Below are 18152 nucleotides of genomic sequence, written 5' to 3'. Positions count from 1 at the left end.
GTGTGATCTCTCTCTCTCTCTCTCTCTCTCTGGGTGTGTGTATGAGATAAAGCCAATTTGGTCTTAAAAAAAGCTGCCTCAGAATTTTCTGCACACCATCTTGGCTGTGAGTCCTGGAAGACCTGGTCTCTGCCTTGTAGGCCTTTTCCTCCTGATTTGGGAGGGCAGAGCCTTGACTGACTCCAGCTACAAAAGCTGAGGTTGCTGAATAGGATAGGCTGGGGTGATGTTTGAAGGGTTTTGTTTTGGGTGGTTTTTTTTAATGTTTGGTGCTTTTTTTTAGTGTTTGGGGTTTTTTTGTATCTTTATTTTAGATCTTGTGATTTATGTGGAAATTGTTCAGCTTGGTTGTCTATTTTTCAATGTTTCAGTTATAGTTTGCAACTACTTTTAAGTCGTAGTTACATATTTCTTTCATGTCACAAGCCACCTTGAGGATGGTTCTAACAATGTTAAAATGATTGTTGGTCCCATCACCCATGGCCACTGGCTGTTAGCTGACGCTGATGGGAGTGGGAGTCCAGCTAGTGGGGGGGGGGGCAGAGGTTCTTTGTCCCTGATACAGAGGAAAGTCTGCCTGCCAGGGAATTCACCCAACGTTTGCGGTTCATTTTCATGGTACCACTGTTTCCCTCTCAACCGAATCACCACGTCGAATGATTTCACTGCAGCAGTGCCGCAACTCCTTTAAGACGAGCAGGCAAAAGTCTCAGGCTTACCCAAGCTTGTTTATGTTTGGCACTGAAACAATTACTGATCTCACATCTGGAATAGTAGCAGAGAATTCTGTACACTCACAGGGCAAATCTCTGCTTTCACTCACACCTGTCTGACCCCCACAGACGTCACTCTTCATTAAATGTAATAATATTAAATGGAAAATGGGTTTAAAAAGAGCAACGCCTACTAAAGTCTGAACACAATGATAGCTGCCTTTTCACAGAAAATTTGTGTATCCCTGCTCTGTGTCACAGTTTCAGTTTAGAGTTTGTTTACGTTCACACCGCACAAAACTTCTCCAGCAATATAGCACGTGAGGCAATTTAGGTTGTCGCCTTTTCCCTCCTGCTTGCATGAAAGGCAAAAATTCAACAGGTGCAGCTTCTCATAACATCAGTTCAGTGCCAAAAACAGCTTCACCTACTAACTACTGGATTGCTATATTTTCTTTTACATTTTTTTTGTCTGAAGAAGCATTCTGGTGATTTCAAAAGCCTGCTTGCTGCTCTGTAGCACTTTTATTTAGATTAACCTGCAGGATTCCACCTCCCACTAAAGGAATAACATGGCTAATAGTTTCTACCTATCACGCATCTATCAAAGTCACAAGAGTCTCTAATTGGGGGGGGGGGTTAGAAATGAAAATGAAAAAAACGTGGTGACTCTAGTGTAAATCCATTAAGTATGCAAGGGTGCACTTGATTAATGAAACAAGCAGCGTACATAAATAGTTGTATGTATGCAACAACAACAGCCATACTCCTGTACGTACAGAAATGGAAAGAATGAGAAGTACCAGCAAAGGAGGAATGGCTTCAAAAGTCAATGGACTATGCGGAAATGGCAAAATTGACAGCAAAAATAAGTGATAAAAGAGATGAGCTGTTCATGGAGGAGTAGAGATCCTTTTTGGAATATTTAAAGAACTGTTATAGTCAAATGAAAACATGGGCAGGGTTCGAATTATAAGCAGTGGAATGAAAACAATGATAAGTGAAATAGAGGATAATTGTATTAGATTAACGTATGCCACGTAAAGCAGTAGGTACAAAGTAGGAATAAAAACATCATGGAAGTAAGGGTGGGAAGTCGAAATTCAAGAAAAATATATATATTGAAAGAGAAGTAAATTTGTAAAAACCTGTGAAAATCAACAAACAAATTATGTCATAAGCAATTAATGAAACATGCAGTGCGATGTCATAAGAAGATCCTGCAGGATCAGGCCAATGGCCCATCTGGTCCAGCTTGCTGTTCTTACAGTGACTATGCAACAACCAGGACCTGAGTGTAACAAGCACTGGGCACATTTGTGATTCCCAGCAACAGGCTTTCAGAGGCATATTGCCTCCATTAGTACTGGCAGAACATAGCCATCATGGCTCATAGCCATTGACAGCTTTATCCTCCATCAGGGCATCAAATCCTTTTTAAAAAAACAAAAATAGATTTTTATTAGGTTTTTTTAAAAAAAACACAAAATTTAACATCCACTTTCAATGTAATATATTTTGACTTTCATCCTTGATGTTCCTGTAGTATTCCTTTAGGTAACCCTGACCATTAGGTCCAGTCGTGACCGACTCTGGGGTTGTGGCGCTCATCTCGCTTTATTGGCTGAGGGAGCTGGCGTACAGCTTGCGGGTCACATGGCCATCATGATTAAGCCGCTTCTGGCGAACCAGAGCAGCGCACAGAAACGCCGTTTACCTTCCCACCACAGTGGTACCTATTTATCTACTTGCACTTTGACGTGCTTTCAAACTGCTAGGTGGGCAGGAGCAGGGAATGAGCAACGGGAGCTCACCCCATTGCAGGGATTCGAACTGTCGACCTTCTGATCAGCAAGTCCTAGGCTCTGTGGTTTAACCCACAGCGCCACCCATGTCCCTATCTGCTGCCATAACTGCCTCTTATTTTCTATTGCATTATAACTTACATTACAATCATTTCTTTATTCCCCTTCCCTTGCTTGTTGTTCAAATCCTGCTCACGATTTCATTTGGCTATAGTTCCCCCCTTAAATAGTTTGAAAGGAACCTCCACTCTTTGACAAAGTTCTCATTTTCTGATCTCTTATTTTTTTGCTGTCAACTTGGCCATCTCTTCATAGTCCATTAACTTTATCTAATCCTCTTTCAAAGCCATCCACGTTGGTAGCCATCACTACCTCTTGGGGGAACAAATCCCAGAGTTTAACAATGTGCTGTGTGGGAAAAGTACTGTCCTGAATCATCCAACAATACCATCCATCATGGTTTGTCCCCATCACACTTCAATTTATCACATTCTGCTTACATGGGGTAGGCTGGTGCTGAATACAATGGTGCTATATACTTCTTTCATTGTCAGGGAAGTGCAGGGGGTCCCTGAGGCAACCAAGTAACACACAGTTAGGCCTTAAAGCTAAGCAGACCTAAGTGACATATTTCAGAAGCGAAGGGAGTTCATTTTTAATGTCACTGACAGAGGGATGGCTTACCATTCACATCCAATTAATTACGATGATTGGAATATAATATAGGGCTACCTCTTTTTCCCGACAAAGGAAGTGATGGCAGGATATCAGCCTCCCCCTCTCCCGCCGTTCACGCTCTGCCCAAGGTTTTAAAGTGAGCAACAGCACATAAAACATGACACACCATTTACTATTTCCTGGTCTTAGCAGTGTGTTGTTAGAGGATAAACTGCATCCATATATGGGTGGCGGTGGGGAAAGAGGCAGTGAGGTAAATCACTCAGACAGAGGCCAGGCAAAGCAAGTTTTGGAGACCATCAAGGTGTGGCCCAGTAGTGTCAGCCCAGACACAACCAGTTCCCTCAAGGCTGGCAGCCCTGATCATTGTTACATGAAAATGCTGCCCCATTTCCTGATGTCTGTGATTAGCCTTTGTGGAAGGATTAAATCAGCAGCTGTGATGCTAACAACAAATTTCATTTGTTTTTAACATACCTCCGCTGACCCTTCTTTGGTCAATGTGGGTTGGGGCAGGACGACAATAGAACTGGACACAATCCATGTGTTACAATACAGTATTTCACTCCAAACATGTTGACTATGTCTACGAGGAATGTCATTTATAACCTGGAGAAGGAGGAGGAGACGGAATGAAATGCTAGAACTCCGCAAGCCGCCGCCCAAGAAAAGAAATGAATGGCTACTTATCATAATCCTCTGGATTCATAAGAAGAGCCACTTCCTATATAAACCCACTGGAATCTAGCGACTAGATCCAACCATCAAGTCACTTCTAGGTGATCTGGTTGTTGAGCATTCATCTTGATTTGTTTGTACAAAGTTTGCAGGAAGGTTAGATGACGTTGACTACTGACTAAGCATTAATTCTGATATACATGCATGGGAGTTAGACAACTTTGTGTCAAGCGAATATTACCCCAATCTTTCCAGTGCATTTCCCTTTTTGCACAAGCGCTCCAAATCCTCTTTAACTTCATGACCGGAATCTGCCAATATGTCATTCATCCCACCTGGAAACAATGACAATCTGGAAGTTCCTCAATATGATCCATTGTATCACAATCTCCTAAAGGATCCAGCATGCTCAAATGCCCTCTATAGGTCCCAAGATACAGATTTCCCTCTAAACCTATTAAAGTGGTCTCATCCCCACTTGTGAGATCAGGCTCAAAGCCCTGTTCGTGATTCAGAGTGAGGCTAAGCTAAACTAAGCATGAAAAGAGGGCAAAGTGTGCCTGAGTGTGTTCAAGGGTGAATGTCTGCACAGGGGAAGCCTCCTCTATTCATGGAAGCTTCCCAAATGGCTTAGAACTCTGGTGTTTGTGATGGGTCTAGAAGCCTTTCGCAAGGAATACCTCTGCTCGCTCTGAGATATATTTACAGTCTTTATTTACCTACATATTTACAAAGGTACAGAACATAGCTTCATGTGTCCAAATCCTAAAGGTGCATAATGAAGGCTCCAGGCAAACTTCTCTGGAGAGAGCATTCCACAGATGGGGAGCCACTGCAGAGAAGGCCCACCCTCTAGATCTCTTGAGGAAGAGGCACACGAAGGAGGGCCTCAGAAGATGATCTCAGGGTCCAGGTAGGTTCATATGGAAAGAGGAGATCCTTGAGGTATTGTGGTCCTGAGCCGTTTAAGGCTTTATAGGTCAAAACCGGCACTTTGAATTGGGCCCAGAAACTAATTGGTAGCCAGTGCAGTCAGACCAGGATCGGTGTAATATGCTCAACCGTCTTGCTCCAGTGAGCAACCTGGCTGCTGAATTCTATTTTGTTGATTCCCATTTTTGGTCCCTGAATGGGGCTTCTGCAGAAAGCCCATTTGTATGTCCTCTCTGTGGGTAGACCTTTCAACTCAGGAGTGAAACTTGTAAAACTAAGTTTTCAGAGCTACTTGCAACAACGATGTAGCCAACGCCACACATATCCATGATTCAGCGATGCTGAAATTCAAAGTGCCTGATTCACACTTGAGCACCGTGGTAATTAAATTCTGGGAGCTCAGCTCCAGGGCAAATGGCACTCCATTGCAGCTTGAGAATCAAGCCCTACAACAGCACAAGAGCCTTTAGGCTGGGAACAATTCATTTATTTTTGTTTCGTTTTAACAAATGTTTAGGTCTGTTTGTTTCTGAACTCCTTAGTATTCACAGAGTGGCGTATTGTGAAAATAGGAAGAAAGCTATAACTTTTTAAAGACTGCTGGCCAAACATATTTTGCTAATACTAATAGAATAAATTGGGTTCTCTCTTAAATAAAGAAAAATCCCCAGGTCCCTGTGGTAGGTATTAGCCTTTGGTTTCCAGTTACTCAACCTTTTTACAAGTCTTACTGATCTCATAAACTTTGAATGTTGTAGTAAAAGTATTTATAGGGCAAGTCAAAGAAAAACATAAAATTGTGTTTGAGAAGGTTCATTGTGAGTTGTATATTTTTTTAAAACAAAAACAAAAACTTTTTTTTATTTTAAAATACGGAATTCCTTGATCCCACTGAAAAATGAGAGCTATTTCAAGAGAAGGACTCAGACGTGTTCCAGTCTTTTCATTAGCATTTCCTCTTTTGTAGTTATTAAAGCATACCTTGGGAACCCCTTAAAATGGGGTTAATTGAAAGTGACAACTGAGCTACTACAATGCTATCACACGAATATTCGTGGAGTAAATGCAGAATACTGCATGGCAGGGCCAGATGCTAGTTCGGCTGTTCCATCTGAAGCTGAGTTGACAGCGGGTCAGGAACAAGAAAAGGCCAGGCCTTTGGGGCTTAGTTCACACTTCCAGGTGGACCACTTGATAAAGTGATGTAGGGATGGGCCGTCACATCCAGGACCGGCCCAAGACATTTTGCTGCCTGCGGCAAAGGGCAAGAAGGAACCTCCCTCCATATCCCATATACAGAAGCTGGCAGCTGAATCTTGCTTCAGCACTGGCAATGGGGTAATGTGCTCCACTGCACCTAAGGGCAGTAGTCCAGGCTTACTTGTTTATTTGTTTGGAAGCATTTTTACATAGCCGAAGATTAAAAAATCTCTAAGTAGTGCACTAGAGGAAAACAATAAAAAGTAGCATTAAAACAAATATACAATGAAAAAGCAGTAAAACAGTAGTACAAAATCACATAAAAGCAGGAATTCAGGGAATTCAAATGAATGAAATGGTTAGGAGGCACAGGGCAGACCAAAAGGTACACACAAATCTGTCCACTTCTAACTCATAAACATTTACTGCCTGAGGTGGACAGCTCACATTGCCTTATGGTAGGGATGGCACTGGTCTTTCAGAGAGAGAGAGAGAGAGAGAGAGAGAGAACACTTGTGGATCATTGCATTTTATTTATTTATTTATTCAGATTTGTATACATTAAAATACAAAATGAGAATCCAAAATACATAGTAATGATAGTAATAATAACAGCTAATAACTCCCCCCTAAACACATTTTAAAGGCCATAAAATGTTCAATCAGCCAAAGGCATGGTTATAGAAAAACATTTTTGCCTGACATCATTACTTTCTTTTTAGTGGAGTCAGGTCACACAATCAATTCCCAGTCCTGAGGAAGACTGGGAGAAATTCAAGATGTATCTACAAAAACATTGTAATTTGGTTGAATGTTAAGAAGGATGCTAGATTATAAAAAACTGGCCACCACTAAACTAGATTTAAATTTGATGATAAGTGAGACTAAAGAAAATATAAAAATTTTTTGGAAGAAGTGCTAGATTATTTTTGAATGAGTGGACATGAGATTGTAAACAAGTTGATAATTTGTTTGGAAAAAATTTTTTAACGATGTAAATGGGAGCGGGAGACGTGAGGGAGTCCAAAGAAGTGATGAAATTGTTGTAATAGAAGTAAGGTCGTTTATTATGTGTGCATTTATATTTAAAACCTTAATAAATATTTATAAAAAAAAAAAATCAATTCCCAGTCCTTCTCAGATGCTCACCAACACCCAGAAATCAAGTACAGGCAACAACTGTTTTGTTTACAGTCCTGACCCCCATGCTCATCAATGGAGCACACATTTTGCCCTGCCCTCTTTTCCAGCCACTTCCAGGTTACGGTGATGCATTCGGTCGTGGTCGCGTGTCAATTGGATGTGCATAATTTGGTCGTTGCCTGTATTGTACATTTGCGTGTGAATCAGACCTACCGGTAGATCTGACTCAGAATCTCTTGAAAAAGTCCTTGTTTCTTGAAAGTGGTGATCTCTCTTCTGGGTACTGTTCGGTATGCCTGAGGCCTACTTTGCAGGAAGCCTCAGGCCTAGAGTCCGATCATAGCACCTTTGGATAGCTGCAATTGCCCTGGCAGGGACTCCTGCTGATGTCTGTTCTTGGCCCTCCTTTTAATTCTCCCTCCCCAACAGTGGACATCTGGGTCCATGAGCCACTGCATTCATCTCCCTAGTGCCCTGAGCTGCCATTTTAATTTACCACAATGCTTCAGGTGCTGCACCAAGGCCACCTGTGTTGGGCTGAGAACTGCAATGGCTACGTTAATTCTAATCAGTTTTAGTATTTTAACTTCTGGATGTTTTAAAGTACAGTTGTGATTTTTTCTTGATTTTACTGCTTTACCTTTTGAAAACTGCTTTGAGAGGAATTAATTAATTAAACTGCTTTGAGAGGAATTAATTTCAGAAATAGACTGGAAAGAGAAGCTGCTGAATTACAACTTATCACCAAACTTAAAACCATGGAGAAACCTGGTCTGAACAAAGACCTTGGATTCTTATCTCATTATACATGACAAAGCCATTTTTCACCTTTTCACCCCTTGCTTTTTCCTGTAAGACCTATTGCAGTCATTAAGAGTCGTCAACAGGCTCATCACAGCTATCTGCCAATCACCCATTCCCACCACCCTTCTGAGTAATACCCCTCCCCACCTTCTCACTATATAGAAGGGTCTGGAAACTTCTGTTTCAGTGTATCTGAAGAAGTGTGCATGCACACGAAAGCTCATACCAAGAACTGACTTAGTTGGTCTTTAAGGTGCTACTGGAAGGAATTTGTTTTGTTTTGCTTTGAGAGGGTTTGGGTTTTTTGGGTTGTTTTTTTTTTACAATCAAGGGGTGTATAAATTTTATGCATTCATTCATTCAGTTCCTCTGTGATGGAGGAGGAGCCAGGTGTCCCCTTCAGCCATGCTATTCCCATAGGTGATCCAAGGGTTTTTCGGCAGGGGAAGTATAATTCAACTTGAGTGTTGTCTTTATGTGAGAAGTTATCATGTCATTTATTTAGTATATTTATATCACACCTTTCCTCCAAGGAACTGAAGGCACCAAATATGGTTCTCCTTTCCCCTCATTTTTATCCCCTTACAACAACCCTGTGTGGTAAATTAAAGGTAAAGGGACCCCTGACCATTAGGTCCAGTCGTAACCGACTCTAGGATTACGGTGCTCATTTCGCTTTATTGGCCAAGGGAGCTGGCGTTTGTCTGCAGACAGCTTCCGGGTCATGTGTCTAGCATGACTAAGCCGCTTCTGGTGAACCAGAGCAGTGCACGGAAACGCTGTTTACCTATTTATCTACTTGCACTTTGACGTGCTTCCGAACTGCTAGGTGGGCAGGAGCAGGGACCGAGCAACGGGAGCTCACCCCGTCATGGGATCCGAACCACCGACCTTCTGATCGGCAAGTCCTAGGCTCTGTGGTTTAACTCACAGCGCCACCCGTGTCCCGTGTGGTAAATTAGGCGGGTGCCAGATTGGTCACCCAGGGAGCTTTCTTGACTAAACAATGGTTTCTAGCCCAATACTTTTGTTCACTATGTCACACTGACTCTTGCGTAGGTTGGCCTGCGTTGGTGTGTGAGACACTCTTTTAGTTGTGCTTTCTTCGGTTCCTTAACTTCATAGCCAGATGAAAATTAAAGTCTGAGGCCACTGTTCGTTAAGTGCCACAGGAAGAAACTGGGCCAGTAAATATCTCCTCTGAGAAGTAAAATAGCCGCTGCAAAGCAGTTACAAGGCCCTTTTTGTGAGCTGTGATTCCCTTGGGACAATAGAGAGCGCTTTTACAATCTTTCATCTCTGCTTGAAAGCACGAGGAGCAAATAAAGCTTCTGCTCCCGAAGTGGGCAGCAGATATTGGGAGCAGATTCTCTAATAATGCCATCTTCTGACTGCCATTCATGTAAACAAAGAAAGATATTGAGAGAGAAAACAATCTCATAAACAGCAACGGACAGCTTTTATGAATCTTAGGACTTCAAAGCAACAAACCTCGCTGGACCAGGCTACTTTATTAAAACAAATGCCGTATTGGAAAAACAGATGTCTGAACAGTCCCAGGCTTCAATATATGAACATAAATTCACCCCACTCCATTGGCTGGAGGTTCAGATCTGTGATCCAAAGTGGCTCAATTCTGAATTGCCCTGGCTCTGAGACGGAACAACCCTAGAATTATTTACACTAGCGTTCCCAACCAGTTCAGATCATAAAGTATCTGATTATGGAATACGGTGTTTTTTTCTTCACAGACCTGAGGCCTGCAACATTTTTGAAAAATCTTAGATTTTCTTACAAAATCTTGGATTTTCATATCCTTCTAAAAAGCTTACAAGGTTTGTGTAAAGCATAATGTGAAAAGACCGTGTACAAAGATATCTGCATCATCACCTCAGGTGATGGGGATTATAAAAGAGCTGATTTGGGCAGCCACCCCCGATGGTTGCCACTTTGTTTTACAGAACAGCACAGATATTGCAGTATTCCAGTGCATTATGGAGAACGATAGCAATAGCCAAAAATGGCAGGTGTCAGTAGGGACTGCCATCCTTCCTGAGAAGTGAGGCATTCTGGGGAAACAAAATGGCAGGCACCAGGAATGAACACTGAAGTAAAATACACAACTATATGGAGGCTGCAGCAAAAACAGACCAAAACAAACAAACAAAACCAAACCTGTTGAAGAAGACCAGAAACCAAAACTAAAGTAACAAATTGAATATGAGGCTAACAATGATTAATTAAATGAACGGGATTCTAATGCAAGGATGGCTCACCAGAAGTTGTGGGCTACAACCCACATAATTTCTGACCACTGACCGTGCTCACTGGGGCTGAGTAGAAGGGTAGTCACAAATATCTGAAGGGTACAAAGTGGTCATCTCTTGCTCTAATTGATAACCAACAAAGTGAAAACTATTTTTTATGCCTTCCAGATGCTGTTGAATTACAACTATGTTTATCCCAGACCATGCTGGCAAGGTGTTTATGGGAGCTGCAGTATGAAAACATCTGGAGGACAGCATTGGTTATCTCTGGTTATAATAAAACAAATGGAATAGTGATTTTTTTTTGGGGGGGGCATGTTTACACTTAGTCTTCTCCTCTACCTCTGTCTCCCCTCATGCATCCCATCTAGATGTGCTGGGAGCTAGAGCCAACCACATCTAGAAGGTGTTGTGCTGGCCAGCCCTGTCTTAGGCTGTAATCCTGAGGGCAGGGCCACTTTCTCCTTTACAGACAGCTATCAGCACCTGAATTGCTGCAAGCTGGCTCAGGAGGTAACCTGTGTCTGAAAAAAGTGGGATAAAAATATAATAAATAAAGCAGTGATGCAAGAGCAGCCTCTGTTACAAGAGCCATGATGCCCTCAGCAAGGAACAAGGTCCCTCGCAGGAACTTGTAGCGCGAATCAAACATACCATTAGCTTGTCAGGCTCAGCCAAGGGAAATAACAAGCAGCTGGCTCATGCTGCCAGACTGAAATGGAAAACTGTTGCCCCTTAACAGAAGATTTCCTCAGAGAAAATTAAGCACGAGGGCCAGCAACAGACCTGGTTATTCATGAGACGGGTGTCACGGGGAGGTCAGTGGAAGGACCTTGCTTAAAACCGTTGGCTGCGTTCATGAAATTCTGCCTGACTTCTGTAGTTTGGAAAAGAAGAAGAAGAAGAAGAAGAAGAAAGCCTGCACAAGATCTAGATCGTCGTCAAACTAGAGGTCGTCAAACTAAGGCCCGCAAACTGATTAATCCGGCCCACGAACCTTGCGGACCCGGCTGCCCACTTCATCAGTCCCCACACTAAACAGGTGCGGTGCAGAGGCCTCACTGTGCGGAAACTGACTTCTGTGACGCTGCATGGCACGGCTTCTGGTTGGCTGCAGAAAGCTCCTGCAGCCAATCAAAAGCCGTGGACGCCTCTGGGCACCGCTCCTTCCTTCCCGCTGAGGCGGCCAAGCAGGAGGAAGCGGCCGAGTAGGAAGGAAGCAGCAGCGGTGCAGAGGCTGCCGCCGCCACCCAGGCCAGTGGCATCTGGGTACTGCCCCGTCCTTCCCGCTAAGGTGGCTAAGTGGGAGGAAGCGGCTGAGCGGGAAGGAAGCAGCGGTGGCATGGAGGCTGCCTCTGCCACCCAGGCCAGCGGCATGGGCTCTGTGCCCTGCCGAGACAGAGGATGCCGACGCTGCCGAAGATGAGGCAGCGTCGGCAGCTGCAGCGTGAGTGGCATAGGTGGGGGGGCCTTTCAGGAGGGGGCTGCTTTCAGGAGGCAGTGGGTCCTGCCTCCCACAAGGTCTGAGGCACAGTGGACCGGCCCCCTCCTGAAAACATTTGCTGACCCCTGATCTAGATGAGCAAAGTCACATAGCCACAGAGGCCTAGCACAAAGGTGTTGGGCACATAGGCCTCTGGCATTGGGGGGGGGGCAGAAAAAAGGTGGTGCATTCTGTATCCCAGTGTGTTGGTCAGTCCAATACTGTATTGACCCGAATATAAGCCGCACCTGCAAATCAGCCGCACCTTTAAAATTTGGCATCTTGGGGGAGGCTCAGGAGCTGTGGACGGAATGGGCTCTGTTGCTCCATGCTTTCTAAGGGGGAGCTGCACTGCTTTGCCAGCAGTGTAAGGTTGTGAATATAAGCCGCACTTGACTTTTCACAATTGGAATGGGGGGGGGGGAGTATGGCTTATATTTGGGCCAATACGGTAAATGCCAGCTACAGTGGAGTGGAATTTGCTGGGGGTTGGCTGGACCTTTCAAAAGGAAACTTACTGGCTGCAGCAATAAATAAATAAGGTGTGCTAAAACACAGCATTTCAGCGTGGCGGAAAGAGAACTCTCTGGGTGCAAATTACGTAGGATCGGATAGGGTTCTTCCTGGAGCACACCCTTCCCATTAAAGCCAAGCTGTTTATGGTGTCCTGTGTGCTTTACAAGCCCCTGGATGACTGCCTCTGTGTGGCAGAGTGGAAAGTGGACTCTTGCTGCTTTCTATGGGGCTGAATGAGGGTTCTCCACCCTGACATTTGATGGATTCCAGAGCTGCATTAGGCTCCTGCTAGTTTTTACAGATTTCAAAGTGCCGCACTGGAAAACTGGACTTTTGTTTTGCTCACCCCAATATTTCCAAACAACAATATCATCAGGCGAAACTTAGATGCACAAACTTACATGCATTAGGGGCTACATGAGGGGCTGCTAAAATTCAAATATCTTTAAAAATCCCGATGATTTCATGCACCCCACTTTCACCTGTGTTTTGTAGGGTTACATGAAATGTAGCAGCCAGGTTAATTGAGTGATAATCAGCTCTGCTTTTGGCTCCTCCTCCCCTTGAAATATTTCAATTCCAGTTTGTGATTACAAAAAAGCTCTGTAATTAAAAATCCACATCTGAGTTTTCTTTTTTCTTTCTCCCTCCTGACCACTTTCCCTTTTGTGTTGTGTCTTTTCGATTGTGACCCTGAAGGCATCAACTGTATTATTGTTTACATTTGAAAGCCACTTCTGGGAGCATTGTTTGGCTGAAAAGCAGGATAAAAATGACTGAAGTCTTCTTTCCATCCCCTGGCTTCTTGCAAGAAGGTGGAATTCTCTGTCCCAGAAGAGTCAGAATTTTATTTGGATGTTTCTTGAAGATGTTCTTGTTCTATGAGTAGGGATGGAGGAGATTATTGATTCAGTTCACATTTAAAGGTGAACCTTCCTGACTTGCATTTTCCAAAACAATATGTGAACCAAAACAAAATCATCCTTTGGAAATTTGTATGTCTCTGAATTTTGCAATGCCATTCTCTAGCCAAGTAAATGGTACAAAAATGCGTATACTAGGGTAAAGTTTGTATAAAATGCATGCATTTGTGAAAAGAACATACAATATATGTTCTTTTGCCTACAAAAATTTGTATATTCGGAGGCATTTGCACTAAAATGCTGGTGAGTTTTTATGTGGATTTTAGAAAGATTCACAAACTGATGTGGAAATGGGGAGAACTAAACTTAAGACTGAGAAGAAAACAACAACAAGAAATCAAAATTGACAGGTCTGGCCAAACCTATCTGGGAGGTTTTCAGTTGAACTGGATTTTGATTATGTCTGGCACCCTATTCCTATAATTTTAAGTCTTACCTTGACTGTTTTACTTACATAGAAAATACTTTGATTCAAGGAAGAATGTATAACCAGCAATGGACACGATCCTTTATGGCCTACCTACCAGTGCACCTTATTAGAAGCTGCAAAGTTTATATCTTTCACCATAATTGCAAGGGTCTGAAATTTGCAGTAGAATCTCACACTTAGAGGCAAACCCAAAACTGCAGACTTAAAAAGACTATTATCGGTTTAAATAGGTGACATTTTCAAAAATTCACAAACTAAATGCTTTATCAAGTACAGGGGGAATGTGTTTCCACAAGGGGGAAAAAAAGGTAAGCAACACACTCAAGAGCAAAGTGCAGTCAATCACACACATCCTTTCTCAGTTGTGTTTGATATTTATGCAATATAACTGCTTGTCAAGACGGGAGAATTTCTTGGGCTGGGGCCAAGAAGGTGGTGGTTCTTTTATTCTTCAAAACTCTTCTGCAGCATCCTCTTTGTGTACAAGTTCCATCACCTCAGGGTATTCCCTGCTTTGAAGGCAGTTGTGCTTATATAATACCCAGCACATCAATTGTCTTTTGCTTTGTAATCATAACGTAAACATTACTTCAGCAGTCTAATCGCAGATATCTCCCCCTCCACTTTGCCTTGCTCTCTGCCAAAAAGCATCCAAAACATGCAGTGTCGAGAGCACAGTCCTATTGAAAGGAATGGGGTGATTCCAGAATAAACATCATTTTGTGCATTTACTCTAGTAGATTTGATTTCCCTTGATTCGCTCCCACTTGTCCTTTTTCTTTAAAATAGAGATGGGGAACCTGTGGCTCTGCAGGGGTTGCTAGAGTCCAGCTCCCTTCATCCCTGAGCACAGGGGCTGAGGGGCATTGGAGGGGCATTGGCACCTGGAGGGCTGAAGGTTTGTGCTTGTAACTCTGATTTAACATCATATCAAATCAAAATTTTATTGCAGTCCAAAGACCCACAAAACAGTTTCAAAACTAGATACAGTTAAAACGACCCGACAGACAAATGGAAGATACCAAGGCAGTCATTTTGTTTTATCTAGGGCATAATGATATTTGTTTCTTATAACCTCCGAAAGAAACTTTGCCATGGCCAGTGTAATATCATTTGACCTGTCTTTAATATGGGATATTTAATATGGGAGGCTTCGGATTTTCCTGGCAAATTTGCCAGTAAGGGTTTGATCAGTTGGTCCCTTGCTTGTTCATATTGCCCACAATGCAGTAGGATAGGCTTCATACAATCGTCGTCCTGGGAACATAAACAAAGCCTATTCTGATAGGGGATGCTTCTCAGTCTGTCATTTAGAACTTCCAAAGGAAATACATTTAGTATTTGGTAAATAAACGCCGATAGGTAGGTACAAACAAATTCCTAAGGTATGAGGATATCTGAAAGTCGTACCTGTATTGGATTCCAGCTGCGACTGGGCTACAAATTACATAAGATCGGGATCGCAGGTCGCTATGTGAGATGTCCCAAATATCATAAATATTTCCACATAACGGTGTTATTCTCTCCAGGACAATCCTACTTGTTCTGGAAAAGTTCTGCATGACATACAAATGTGCCGTACCAAGCCTCGTTATATGGCCAACCCAACCCAATCCATGCTATGTAGTAATCACAACTAAGGAATCCCTGGCAGATGGCCCTCCAATCTGCACCTTTCCCAAGTGGTTGCCTGTCTGGAGTGTGTCCTTGAACTGTGCTAATGCCTCTTGCTTGCCCAGATGTTTATACAGTGGTACCTCAGGTTAAGAACTTAATTCGTTCTGGAGGTCTGTTCTTAACCTGAAACTATTCATAACCTGAGGTACCACTTTAGCTAATGGGGCCTCCCGCCGCTGCCACCTGATTTCTGTTCTCATCCTGAAGCAAAGTTCTTAACCTGAGGTACTATTTCTGGGTTAGCGGAGTCTGTAACCTGAAGCATCTGTAACCCAAGGTACCACTGTACAAGAGATCCCTATTCCCCACCCTGAGCGACAATTCCCAGGGCTCCCCGTGAAGAGGGATGGATTGTTAAACCATTCTGGGAACTGTTGCTCCGGGAGGGGAATAAGACATCTCCAAACAACTCTCAGCACCCTTAACAAGACACAGCTCCCAGAATTCTTTGGGGGAAGCCATGGTTGTTTAAAGTGGTCTCACAATGCTTGAACTTATGGCGCGAATGTGGCCTTTCTTTAGCTGAAATGTATTTAAATATGTATTTTAAGAACAACGCAACCAATCTGATCCACTGAACACTGCAATCCGACATTCCACGATGCTAGATTACACAGCCAACTGAACCACTTTTCTTCCCCATGCCTGAGCAGTCCTCCTATGACAAGGGAAGGCTAAAGTGGCAGCCCTCCAGATATTGTGGTACTCTAAGTCCCATCAGCTCCATCCAGCATGGCCAATGGTCAGAGATGGTGGTGGCTGTAGCCCAACTAGCGTCTGGAGGGTGTGGGAAATTGCCATTTAGTAAGGAAGGAAAAGGTGACCCGCAGACAAACATTTGATGCACATAAAAGGGATTGTGGCCATAACCGTTTATTTAGATGGCTGCAGTAACTAATCTAAGCCAAACCAAACACTGCAAGAGCATGTTTGAAAGATAAAAGCAATAAAAGACTGCAATAAACAGAACTACTAATACGTCCTGAAAATCAATACCACATTTACCAGGACATAATTGGCAAAAAGATAATGGTAAGTGGTGGCTCCTTTACATAATGAGAGTCAAGGATATGGGGATTTCTGTGGGATGTAGTGCATTTGATACACTCTTCATTGTTTGTTTAATTATTACATAACTTTGGATTTACTTTTTCCAAATTATGTCCAGTGCTCAGCATCAAAGACTGGGATTAATCAACTGTAGGTGCTAATTCTTAGTAAAATGTATAACTCTGTAAAGCAGACCGCAATTTCACCTACTGCCTACAGGAAAGGGATCTCAGCATTATTTGCATTTCAATGGGCAGCTGATTGGACCTTCTTATGCATGTCGGAGAGATTGGGGCTTTTTTTTGTTTCTTGTTTTGTTTTACGTACTGGGTGGTTTGATCAATCTTACTTTGTACTGCATGTGGAATGATCTCGGTTGCAAATCTCAAGGGGCTTCCCTACTACAAGCCCCATTCATGAATTTATGAATGGGGCTTGTGCCAGCAGAACGCTTTGAGTACTGGGCAGCTGGTAATGTTTTCATTTATAAAATACTGCATCACATGTTTCCTCTGAATGTTATACTTATCTAGTAAATCTGGTTAATAAAAAAAGGAAAGGAAGACTTTAAGCTCCCCCTCCATGCACAAGAAAATAAACTTTGATGTGTGTGATAAAAATGGGGTTTCAGAAAGTTTATTCCTCTCCAGTTCTGCTGAAAATATAGTCCACAAATTCTTGAAAATGACTCAGAATAGGTAGGATGGTGATTTCTCTCTCCTAGACAGGCTTGAAAAGTTTAATGTTCCGAAAATGTTTCATCCCCAGCGCTTTGACAGCACTGCAACAGAGTATAAATAAAGCAATCGTTTTAATACTGAAGTGAGTTGACAGGGACCATTCAGCAGAAAATGAAAGGGGTACTTTGCAATTAGTGGAACAGCTCTCCCTCTGTTCCAGTTTTCCTCAAAATCATTTTGTTAACAGATTCTAGCAAACATATGGGGGCGGCATTAGGAACAGCCATGAGCTAACAACACTGGCCTTTAACCTTTGGAGAAATTGGTTCAAATGCTGATTGGTTAATGAGAGAAAGTAAAATGCAGGCAGTTTAACCCAGTCCCTCAGGGCCGCCCTTTAAGGAATCCTAGAACAAACTGAACTGTTAGCTGGCTTCTGCGGGACTGTGCGCGTGTAGACACAGGATGGCAGACACATCGGGGGCGGCTGCTTTGCATCACATGACATGGAGCAGCCCTCACCACCCTCACTCTAGCTACACATTTCCCAAAGTTTGTCAGTTGAAATTAAGCTGAATTGTTTTACATTAAATGGGAGGACAAATAACTGATCGTGCAGCTGAATCCCTCTCTGAATTTCGTTGGAAGTTAGCCCCATTGATTTCAAACAGGCTTCCCAATAAGTAACTGCACAAAGGATCGAGGTCTTTAAGGACCAATAAACACCACTGTTTTCTTCTAGTGCTGCTGCTCCATGTTGCTCATTAGGCTAACGACCTATGCCCCAACCTGTAGTCATGCCCCCTGCTTCTGCCTCTTCATTTTCTGATATTTCAGACTACATTTATAACAACTTTTTAAATACAGTGGTACCTCGGGTTAAGTACTTAATTCATTCCGGAGGTCCGTTCTTAACCTGAGGTACCACTTTAGCTAATGGGGCCTCCTGCTGCCACTGCGCCACCGGAGCATTTCTGTTCTCATCCTGAAGCAAAGTTCCTAACCTGAGGTACTATTTCTAGGTTAGCGGAGGCTGTAACCTGAAGCGTATGTAACCTGAGGTACCACTGTAAACTTACTGAGTTTTCCTTTTGCTGTGGATTCAACCAGCCTTTCTTATCGGTGAGAGTGACTTGTATCCTGCAGAACATCAAGCTCCTAGCATAAACTCT

The sequence above is a fragment of the Podarcis erhardii genome, assembly GCF_964252035.2.
Source record: "Podarcis erhardii genome assembly, chromosome: 12".
NCBI lineage: Eukaryota > Metazoa > Chordata > Lepidosauria > Squamata > Lacertidae > Podarcis > Podarcis erhardii.
This window is presented reverse-complemented; position numbering follows the sequence as displayed.